Source organism: Zea mays, chromosome 7, assembly GCF_902167145.1.
Source record: "Zea mays cultivar B73 chromosome 7, Zm-B73-REFERENCE-NAM-5.0, whole genome shotgun sequence".
In the NCBI taxonomy this organism is placed as follows: Eukaryota; Viridiplantae; Streptophyta; class Magnoliopsida; order Poales; family Poaceae; genus Zea; species Zea mays.
This window is the reverse complement of record NC_050102.1, coordinates 96,249,070-96,258,410: the sequence shown is the minus strand read 5'-3', so window position 1 is coordinate 96,258,410 and position 9,341 is coordinate 96,249,070.

Genomic DNA, 9,341 nt, shown 5'->3' with positions numbered 1-9,341 from the left:
CTTGGCGTACAATGCCTCACTGACCCCGACTGGCCGTCGTGCAGTGACCGCACTTGTACCCACCATAACCGGAATGGGAGACCTCGTCTCAGGTCGCGTGAGGGGTAAAGTCCACTGCCAGGTTCAATCAGGTACTAGGCTTACCGATTTACCATATTTCTCGACATGTGCTTAGTACATTCAAACGCTTGACACAGGTATCCGCACGTTAATCCTTATTCCATTTTCCATCTCGTAAACAACCAATCCCCATGGATTGTTGTCCACCAACTAGTATCATGATAGTGTGAAAGTGGGTACAATCAATTTCCTGATCTCGCGCGAGTGCTAGAAAAATCACTCGTCTTCTACTGTGATCCTAATTAAATAAAGCAACTACTCGACCTGTCATACTAGTATTCATTTCAAAAGGATTCCTGAGATCATGCAACTAGGGTTTCAAACAATTCCTACACCTAAGTGCACAATCAATCCTACAATCATTAAGTGAGGTAAAATAGCATAAATAACAGGTTATGCATAAAACCGGGGCTTGCCTTCCAAAGCAGTGGCAGGCAGGTCCTCTGGTGCAGGCTCGGGTGCTGGATCTGGGGCTACCTCCTGAGCAGCTCCTTGCTCCGGCACGAGGATGTACTCTCCGTCAGCAAGATTACAGTCTATCGAAATGTAATGAATATGTATGTCATGATTATGCAAGATTTAAGAACATTAAGCTAAAGAAACTAAGTTAAGAAGTAACTTAGGGTTTTCTTAGTCATGCGGGGCTTCCAGTGGGTTAGGCTCAATACTCCTTAGGCTTGGGTTTTCAGTGAGGGTAACATAGAGGATTGGTTTTGTCTTGATACATTTTAGTGGACAGATTACAAAGGTTTTAGAATAACATTACTTCACATCTTTCATTTTTCTTCCCTTAATTTCCATTTAGGGTTTTTAGTGTAGGTTTGAACTACAACAGGGTTTCAATAATTTCCAAAAATTCTGTAAAAATTACAGTGGGTTGTCACTGGCTATTCTAGCTTGTTTTAAGAATTTGAGGCTTAAAGTATAAAAGCTAGGTTTTAAACAAAAAAAATAACAACAATTAGGCAAAAAGGGCCACTTTACACTACACCTCTTAGTTAGGGATAGGTTCTGTCCTAAAGGTTATTTTTGCTGGCATCCCATAGTAATAATAGGCTTCTGTGCTAAAAAATCACAGTAAACTAAGGGGTGGTTATTTAGTTATGATTTTCTTAAGTTTAATGTCAAAAAGGCTCTTTCTACTACATTATTATTTGAAAAATGTCAAACAGCAGATCTCCTATTTTTCCTAAGTTCTCCTTAACACAATATTAGTTATCCTAAGGGTGGGGGTGTTTTTACCTTGGGGTTATTTTTGTAGAGTTTTTCTAAGTTTCACTTGTTTTATTAAAACAAAAGGGATCTTACTTATTTTACACTAAAATAGGGTATGATATATTTTTCCAGTGAACTATATTGAATAAGTAACCTAACAAAAATAGAGGTACTCTCTGGTTCATTAATTAAATTACATTTTCTATTTTCCTTATCCTTAAGCATATTATAGAATAAGGGGTAAAACTAACTTAAATGGGGTGGACAGAGAGGTTCAACATTTTTAAACAGGTTAGTAGGTAAATATAAACTTCCTCAAATTTTCCTACCCCTAGTCAAATAGCCTAACTATTTTTCTTACTATTATCTAGCTTTTGGCCAAAACTACCATTAAATCAGAACTTTTAAGTTTTCCACAGCACCAAGGGGTTTTATATTTTTCTTAAATAGGTTACATTAATTGGAGTCTGACAAAATTGGTTTGACCAAATTTGGATGATTTAAACAGAAGTTATGCATTTTCAAAGTTGCTGTCCAATTTAAAAACAGATTTAATTAAGGTTTTCTGGAAAAACAGTTTACACCGAGATCCCTGGGTTTAAACTAAATCCACCTTCACAAATCTACCCCCACGCCACTATTCCCCTGTGTCTCTGACATTTCACAAAACCCCCTGACCTTCTTTCCCTCTCACCCGCAGTCCTTCCCCTTACTGAAACAGTAACCGCGGGAAAGAAAAGGGCGGCGCGGCTTACCGGCGGCGAGGGAGGTCCGGCGAAGGGTGGGGTTGGCTCGGGGAGACTCTGGCGGTCACGTCGAGGTACGGCTCGACGTCGGAGATGGCCGGAATCGCCCGGTCCACGCGTGCAGGCGGGCGTCCTCGTCGGCGGCGAGTATACCAGCCAAACCACGGCGAACTGGTTCAATCCGAGGGCACGGTGAGCTTCACGGGGTCACGCAGCGACTGTGTGCACAAGGAATCGAAGGATGGTGGAGTGGTTTACCCGGTCCACGTACTCCGGCGGGGGCGAGAGCTCCGGCGAGCGTGGACTGGCTTCTCCGGCGAAGTAAACTCCGATTCCTTGCTCGGGGAGCCTCACGGAGGTGTGCACAGTCCTCTCCGAGGGCTGGACGGGGTTGGGAATGGCTCTACTGGCCGGTCTACGGTGGCAGAGGGGTTGGGCGGCCGCGGACTCGCTGCGCACGGGCAAATGGCGACGAGCTAACTCCGGTGAGGTGTGGAGGGTGCGCGGAAGGGTGTAGTCGAAGCCTGGGAGGGCTTTATAAGCTCGGGCGCGGGCCATGGCGTGGGTTTGGCTCGGGCGCGGCGCGGGGCATGCGGGGGCGCGCGCGGGCGTGCTCTGGCGCGGGCAGAAGGCGTCGAACACGTGGAGGTGAGTTTCTTCCAGTGTTCAAACGTCTCCAGAGATCGCAAACGTGCGAATCTCGCCATGAAACCGGCGCAGACCTCCTCCTGGCACCTAGGGCTATCTCACATGTGTGAGTTCCAAGGGATGATATGCCCTAGATCGGGAGATAGACGGGCGCCAAATCTGGCTTGTCTCTCTGCCTGCTCAGCGACAAAACTGATGTCAAGTGCTGTCAAACGTCTGAGTCTCGGTCTCAAATTTTTCCAGGGGGTGCCTTAAGTGGTATACCACATTTTTGGTATAGAACCCAAGTGGTTTTGGCGCCATCTTCAAAGTGAACACGGCTGGTCTTTGGATTAGGGCTAAAATGTGACTTAGGGGGAAATAGAGAGCTCTAGCTCTCTCTCCACTTGGAGATTTGAATTGGGGTTTCTCCAGGGGTCTTTTTGCAATATCCCCCCCCCCTTAATTGATGGTTATAATGTTGCTTAGGGTTTGGGTAAATGTTACTCATGTTTTGCCCACTTGCCCACTCTCTTTTCCCTCTTATCTAGGGTTTTGGGAGATAGGGTTTAAGAGAGGTCTAGGGTTCTTCTCCCTTCTTATCCAAGATAGTAAGTGTGCAGAGATTAGAGTAATGCTTCTTATGTCATTGGCAACTTGATTAGCACATGATCTCCAAAGTTCTCATGTGGGGCCCTAAGTCTTTATCCCTTGTGGACACAGCTTCTAGTGCCAAAGTGGGTATTAGCCAGGGTAACACCTGGGGTGTTACAAAGAGCGAGTGAAGGAGACGGTCATAGGAAGGTGGTCTATTTAAAGAGGTCAGGGACGACAAACGACCCTTTGCCTTCCACCTGTACTGCGAACAGTCGCAAGGACTTCAATGGCCGCGTAAGTTTCCAAGAAAGGGAGCAGATCGCTGACACCCATTGGCGTAACATGGCACTAGAGGGGAGTAATGCCAACCGCTCAGGTGCATCATTACCCCCCTGTCGTGTCAGGTTACTATTTTGGGACAAGACAGTGTACACACCCATTGGGCGCACCCATTGGGTGTACAAACTAGATTTTTCAAGATTTTCTAAAGCAGTCTGATCCACAAAATATCCAAAGGAGATACAAAATGACAAACTCAAGGTCGATCAAACTGAAGTCAGCCGGACCTCTATCAGCCAGAACCTAGTTAGCGGTCACATTAAAACCCCTGGCTTAGTGCCGTCCAGCTAGACCTCTATCGGTTTGGACTCAGTCGACCAGATTTCAGTCGGAAAGGGCCTTAGCCAGAACAGGTTCTACTAGACAGACATCCGCTGGGTATGATCGTTATAATAAATTAGAGTTTTCTAAAGACAGTTTAGGAAGACCTTTGAGTTGATTAGTGCTCAAATCAATTCAAAGCTCAAGGCTACACCCATTAGGTGCACCTACCGGAAGAGAATGTTGAACTCAAAAATAGCTAATGTATACCTTTGAGTTTATTAGTACTCAAATCAATTCAAAGCTCGAGGGCTACTCTCATTGGGTGCACTGGACACAAGGATCGAAAGAGAACGCTAAACTCAAAAGAAGATAATGAAGACCTTTGAGTTGATTAGTACTCAAATCAAATCAAAGCTCGGGGGCTACACCCTATGGTGCACCCAATGGACACAAGGACTAGAAGAGAATGTTGAACTCAAAAGCAGATAATGAAGACCTTTGAATTGATTAGTACTCAAATCAATTCAAAGCTCGGGGGCTACACCCATTGGGTGCACCTACAGATACAACAGTGCAACAAAACGAACTCCAAAAAGCTTAGAAGAAACAAAGAACACCGTTCTTTTTTAAGGTCTTGAGCCAACTACTCTCAAAAGTTGGCTTGAGCCTCGAGGGTTTGTGGGGGATAGATATCCCCCGGGTCCTCATGGACACTAAAACATATCATGGGCCGCCTGATGGGCTTCCTGCTGAGTCGCCCTATGGGATGTACCAATAGGATGTAGCCAACTCAAGCGAGCCCAATCCAAGCTGATGAAGACCAATGTCCGAGTTAAGCGCCGTTGAAGCCCGGATGTGTCGGACGATGCAGTTACAAACACATGAAGGGCTTGGCATTCTGCGATACCTCGTGCGCATAGGCGATGAAAACTCCGGATATGCAGGTACACATTCTGCGGCAAAGAAGGGGATAAGAAAGTAGATAGTAATCACAACTTGTATCGGGATAACTCTCTCTGGTCACATACATAAGGCCGAGGGGGATCCCCTACCATTTCATCTCATCACCCACCACTCTAGCCCTCATCCACAATTCTCAGCTTGTAATCCTCGTACTCCAGAGATCAATAACAAACCCCGAAAGAAATTAGGGTATTATGCAATTCCAAGTGGCCCGAACCTATATAACTCAATGATTGATCCCAGCGTGCCTCTGCACCAACCATCGAGTCGCAATCAACGACGTCGTCCTACCCAAAAGAATCACGTGGGTAACCCAGTGGTGCGCGGTCAGGTCACAAACATCGACAATGACAAATTGTCGAAGCTTGTCATGCTTGTCGTCAGGGTCGTGAGTTCATCGGAGGTTGGTGCCAATGTTGGTTACTTGTTACTAATTCCTGAAGGGTATACAAAACAAGGCAACACCAATGAATAAATAACAAACTTCTCCCCTTAATTAAATCTTCTTTGAAGGTTAGTTTAAGGGAGAAGATAAAAAGGTGTAAAGAGATATTAGTTGGAGTAAAACATAATAGGATAGAGATAGGATGAATTACTCATCTGAATATATCAACATCTTACTCCATTCTTTTATAGCATGGTAAATAATTACAAATGTACCTTCAGCTTTACAGTTAGAAGCATGAAGGAAACACATAGATTCATAGACCGAGCAATGTGATTCACTCTAGAAAAACTGTGTCCTATGCAAGACATTGTTCCTCTATTTATAGTTACATGGTACAACTTTGGCAAAATTACAATCATGCCCCCAAAACCTATACACACAAGGTATTGAGTAGACCGAGGGCGTTGTTGTCTTTTCCTCTCGTGATCTTGCTAAAAAGGACTTGAAGATCTTGCGTCGCTTCAGCTAGCTTTTCTTTCATGTGTAAACTACGCCGTTAATACAAAGCATTAGCTTCGTCTTCGTGAACATAAATGCCACATGTTATCTTCCGTCTTCATGAACATAAATGTGAGATGCTATCTTCGGTCGAAGGTGTTCTTCAGCATACAACCTGTAATACTTGAGACAAACTTGGTAACAGTTAGTGAGTTAATGCTTTTGAGGACGTTCGGCTAATGAGGACCCCCAGTAGGCGCTATGACTATCGATTCAGAACGATGGGAAAGAAAGATACATTATTTTCCATTTACTAGTAGTAGGCAGGTAATATTCATAAAGTTCTATCCGAAAGCCACTAAAAAAGGTCAAGAGGTGCTTCTCAATTTTCCACTATGAGATAGCCAACTTTTAAATAAAGTTGTAGACGGTTGTCTTAAGTCAACCGCTTATAAAACACACCCTTAATACAACCGCTTATAAAAAGCGTATTTTTACATATGGTTGTCTTAAGTCAATCGCTTCAAATTATGATCTTAGCTAATGGTTTTAAGTGCTCCTCTTACAAAGATGATGATTTTCACAAGCATATAAATGGTAGCGGAGTCGTCTTCCGCTTGGATAGATCTCTTTAGGGCTGTTAGTAAAAATGTTTTCTGAAGTAGTGTTATAAACTCTAGTCTCTACCCACCTGCCTAAACTATACTACAACATTTTTATCCCTGGTTAGGCTATCTCCGATAGCTTACTCGTCCATATCTCTTATTTCAAACTGCACTTTATAAATTGTGCAGTTTATAATGCAAAACAATATTATGTACGCTCATATGTACGTGTTTGGTATGACTTCAGTTCCAACTCCAGTGTAGAGCTATAGTTTATGATATCAATTTAAAGTTTTGAAAAATATTTTAATCTAAATAATTAACAAAATGACTTGTTTGAATGTTTTCTAGAGACTTACAACTCTAACTCCACAATTTTTTTAGAGCACCTAATGACCTGCTCCCCAACTCACCAAATTTTCTGGAACTGGAGCTATCCCAAATAGGAGTTTAGATCTGAACTTTACATGTGGTTGTGGTAACTCTTTGTACCTAGGACTTCAAGAAATCACATAAAAATAATTTCTAGATGCGGCCGATAATGTGGATTGCCTCTTAATAACATCATTTTTTGGAAACTGAAAATCGATTTTAACGTGAAATGATCCTTTTTAAATTTTAATCCTGAAATAAGCCCACTGTTGACACCGTTTAAGGGCGCCAAACACTCAACAAGAATCGGCGGTGCTGCTCTCTGCACAGGCGCGGACGGTCCGCGGCCAGGGGTTGGACGGTCCGCGACCTGACGCAGGGTTAGGGTTCCCTGCCTGACGGCAGGACGGTCCACGCCCTAGGGCCAGACGGTCCGCGCGTGCGCAGGGGCGGTGAAAGGTCGCCGACGGCGCCTGAATCTCGCTCCCGGGAGGGACCCCATCGGGGAGGAGAGATCCTAGGGGTTATCTAGGCTCGGCAGGCCGACCTAGACTCCTCTAATCGATGTAGATTCGAAGAGAAGTGGAGAATTTGGGGATTGGAATACTAAACTAGGGCTAAACTAGAACTACTCCTAATGCATAAGGTAAAAACGAGTAGTAGAATTGATTTGATCGATTGTTGGGGTTCAATCGGTCGTAGCCCTTCATCTATATAAAGGGGGAGGTCTGGATCCGCTTCCAACTGTTTCCTGAGTTAATCCCGCGGTTTTAGGTAACAAATCCCACGAGAAACTAGGAACCCTAACTAACTCTGCGCACGCGCGGACCGTCCGCGCCACAACCGCGGACTGTCCAGACCGCGGTCCGTCCGGCCTCAGGGCCGGACCGTCCACTAGGTATTTTTGGTGCCTAACATATGCCCCCTGCCTTTTGGAGAAGGTTGACGAACCAAAAGCATATGAACTAAACCTGATGTAAGTCACCGGCTTTTCAATATGGGGATCATTCAATAAAGCACCAATGTATAAAGGCCGTTTTGGATTGTATCTTTCTCGGCCATGACCATTTGATCAATGGATCAAAATGAATAGAATGGAGGTGCCCCCCAGCCTGGATAGACAAAGGGACTATACATGTACCATGGATTCATCATTGTGCCATTCCACATTTGAGTAGGACAATATACCGACGATGAATAAAAGGGTGGAAAGTACCCTGGTCTCATAGGATGAACAGGCGATGCTTGTCGCGTCGCCTTTTGGGCCGTTTTGTTCGACCGTTTCGATTTAGCAGGTGACCGGGGTTTCTTCGTTGACCGATCACGTGGAACAGTCTTTTTGCTAGCATTTTTGGAGAGCAACTGATCAAAAGTAGGTCGGCTTTGATCAGCCGACTATATGTGCTTTGCCCTTGCATCTTTTTCCTTGCCTCGTGTAAAGGCCGACGCCTTTGGTCATAGGTGGACTGTCCGACTGAGTTAGTCGGACCGTTTGTCTAAGCACCAGACCGTCCGTACGTAGGTGCGGGACCATCTACGATGCTCGGGCCAGGCTGATGTGTTTGGTTCATTAATTGTGCCTGCCCCGCGGCGTCTTCGGACTTTTTAGCCTTCTCGTCCGAAGCCTTTCGAGCAATCTCCTTTTGTGATATGATTGACATGCGAGGATTGTCAATGACGATGCCCTTGCCTTTGCCTTTATTGGCCATTTCGGGACGAACCAAGACCTTTTTGCATGTGAGTTCTATTGTATTAACAGAAAAAGGTTGTGTGTCTACTTGCATCTCCTGAAAAGCCAATCGACCCTCATTTATGGCCGATTGTATTTGTCGACGAAAAACATTAGAATCATTGGTGGCATGAGAAAAACAATTATGCCACTTACAATAAGCACACCTTTTTAATCCAGCAGGAGGAGGAATAGCATGAGTAAATTTAATGTTGCCGTTTTTTAGTAACTCGTCAAATATTTTATCGCATTTGGAAACATTAAAAGTAAACTTAACTTCTTCTTGTCGATTCTTTCGAATCGACTGTAAAGCAGAACATGCGGAAGGTTTAGCCTGTCCTGGCCAAACCAGTTCGGAGGTGTATACATCCGTGGATTCATCGTCTGAATTATCGTATCCCACTAGGTGCATCTTATGGCTAGCCGATTTTGATGTTTCCTTACTTCGGCTTTCACAGGTCATAGCCCGCTGGTGCAAGTGCACTAGCGAAAAGAATTGGGTGCCATCTAATTTTTTTTAAGTAGGGTCGCAACCCATTGAAAGCTAGCCATGTTAGTTGTTTTTCTGCAACATGGATTTGAAAGCATCGGTTTCTAGTGTCTCGGAACCTCCGGATATAGTCATTAACCGATTCTTCAGGCCCCTGTCGGACTGAGGCTAAGTCAGCCAATTCTAATTCATGTTCTCCTGAGAAGAAGTGCTCATTAAATTTCCGCTCTAGTTCTTCCCAAGAGTTAATAGAGTTTGGTGGCAAGGCTGCGTACCATGCGAATGCAGTATCAGTAAGGGACAACGAGAACAAACGAACACGGTAGGCTTCCCCATCAGCCAATTCTCCTAAGTGTGCTACGAATTGGCTAATATGTTCGTGTGTGCT